Consider the following 2958-nt stretch of genomic DNA (forward strand, 5'->3'; position numbering starts at 1 on the left):
GGCCACACCCCTCCAACAAGGCCACACCCCTCCAACAAGGCCACACCCACGCCAACAAGGCCACACCCACTCCAACAAGGCCACACCCACGCCAACAAGGCCACACCTCCTTATAATGCCACTTCCTTTGGTCCAAGCATCCAAACTCGTGAGTCTGTGGGGCTTTTCCTAGTCAACACTCTCACTTTTGCCTTTTTCTACGGAAATAAAGGGTGACTCTAGGTTTCCATCTTTGTAATGTTTCTCCTATTTTTGTAGTCTGTATTTAAAAAAAAGAGAGTCACTGCATATTTTTAAAAGGTTCTAAAACTGTATTAGTGAATTAAATGAATAAAGAAAACAGACATTGCTTAATGGTTTTACATGGACATTCAATGAAATAAATGTAACCTAGCCTTCAACCTGAACCTCTTGCGCCTTAACTTGTAATGAAAAAAAAAAGGCCAAATGCAAGGTTTTTGAGAGTGTAATAACACACTGGAATGTTTTCTTTCAGAATCTCTTTATCTCTCTCCATGGTCTTTATTTCATGTTTCAGACATAATAATGAATATAATAAAAACTTATGTGGCAATGAAAAAAAACCCAATGTGGATCTTTGTGTCAAACGGTGAATAGGAGGGAACTAACAGATGTAATAAATAATGACCATGAGAATGTGTGTCTCCTGGGACACAAGCGACCAGAAGGTACAGCTGGGGCCCCAAATCTCAGCGAGACTAAGTGGGATGCAGATGGGCTGAGTGTGTCAGATCCACCAGTTTGTCACAAGATCTTTGAAGCAATTACTGGTTGAATGCCCAAGAAAGCTCTGGGCATCACCTTCGTCAAGTCATCAATGACTGTCTCAAAGGGCTGAAGGTTGTCTCTGACATCAACCTGTAAGACAGAGGAACTGTCAAGAGGTGCCCCGTAAAATTCTGCAGCAAAGGATCTCAAAGAACTGCCATAGACCTCCAATTTCCAAATCACTGTGGTAGACCACACAGGGCTCTATGGAGCTCTTAAGAACATCACTCATGGGGGCCGGAGAGATGGCTCAGCAGTTAAGAGCACTGGTTGCTCTTCCAGAAGATAAAGGTTTGAAACCCAGGATCCACGTGGTTCTCGCGACTGTCTGTAACTCCAGTTCTAGGGGATCCCATACCCTCCTCTTGCCTCCAAGTGCTGTACTACACACAAGTGACACACAGACTTACGTGCAGGCAAAACAGTCTCATACATAAAATAAATAACAACAAAAAAGAACTCATACATTAAGAGTTAAGAATACGTCCCGCTCTTGGGATCCAGGAACGGTTCCCAGCACCCATATCTGATTGGCTGCCTCCCACTGACAATCACCTGTAACTCTAGTTTCGGAGAATCCTATGAAAGTGTGATTGTTGTTTTTTTTTTTTTTTTCCTCCCTTCTATATCTGAAATAATTCTAAGGTAAATATTTTTTTTGGTTAGGGATTTAAAAAACCATGCCAAGACATTTGGAGCACTTACAACGTCTTCACAGAAGCACGCGGAGGCACATACTCCAGCAGTTATAGTAACATCATTAGTCACGTTTCACTTCTGGTGGTTCCTTTTTTTTCCTTCAAATTTTTGCCAAGCACAGGTCTTTGTTAAGAGGAAGAGAGGGCCGGGCCGTAGGTGAACATGGCATCTATGGAGTAGGACAGGAACTAGGTTTCAGTATTTTACATTCTTGTTTGTATTTAGGGTCCTCTCTGGACTTTGAACTTCAGGATCGTTTCATTGTAAATGTCCCTGAGGTTGGCTACGGTCGCTCTTGAACATACATACACACAGCTGTGGATGATGGGAAAAGATGCACCCAAGGACCTTCTGCTGTTAGCTAGAACGCGAATTACCGAGTTACCTTTTTTTTTTTTTTTTTTTGGTTTTTCGAGACAGGGTTTCTCTGTATAGCCCTGGCTGTCCTGGAACTCACTCTGTAGACCAGGCTGGCCTCGAACTCTGAAATCCTCCTGTCTCTGCCTCCCAAGTGCTGGGATTAAAGGCGTGCGCCACCACTGCCTGGCTGAGTTATCTATTTTTATAACCATCCATTGACTCTTGTTTCTTGTGCCAATAGGAACCGCACACGGAGCCTGGAATGTAAAAGCTACATACACTCTGGTCTTGCCGCTACTCTTTCCATTAATTACAACGTGGGAGAAATCCCTGTCCGGAAACTCACCCCAGGGATGGCACTGAACATTTTAACTTTGTCATGCAGCCCACGGCTGGCCTGAGGAGGGCGCTGTGGTGGGTGCCAATGTCCAAAAGGTATGAGCTCCTCCCAGGGTTCTGATTGGCTGCCTCCCCCTGACATATGCATTGCATGTGCTTACAGATTGCAAGAGGATGTACAAAGGCTGGACTTAACAAAAAACATGAAAAGAGCAGTCACCATCAAACGATGAACCCACACTACTGGCCTCATCGAGGGAAAGGACCAGACAATCGGCCAGTCGTGTGGTCAATCTTTGAAGGTTTTCCCTTTGAGTACAAGTCAATAGCGAGTCCTGTTGGAGTTGCACAAAAATCTCCTGCTGTGTACTCTCAGCTTGTTTGTTTCATCACTTCCAGTAGTCGCCAATTCCTCTTCTCCGATCCTGCTACCACCACCCTTCACACACACTTAACCTTCCCGTTACTAAGCTTTGAGCTGGGCGTTCCTGATACAATTACGCAACATTCTGTGAGTGGCTTCTTCCACACAGTATTTTCAAGGCTAATTATAGCATGTACCAGGATGTCATTTTTTTTTAAATATTTATTTTATTTATTTTATGTGTATGAGTACACTGTAGCTGTACAGATGGCTGTGAGCTATCATGTGTGTGGCTGCTGGGAATTGAACTCAGGACCTCTGCCAGCCACCACAGTTGTAATTCACTGTAACTGTCTTCAGATGCACCAGAAGAGTGCATCAGATCTCATTACAAGTGGTTGTGAGCC

Source organism: Mastomys coucha, unplaced genomic scaffold (genome assembly GCF_008632895.1).
Source record: "Mastomys coucha isolate ucsf_1 unplaced genomic scaffold, UCSF_Mcou_1 pScaffold22, whole genome shotgun sequence".
In the NCBI taxonomy this organism is placed as follows: domain Eukaryota; kingdom Metazoa; phylum Chordata; class Mammalia; order Rodentia; family Muridae; genus Mastomys; species Mastomys coucha.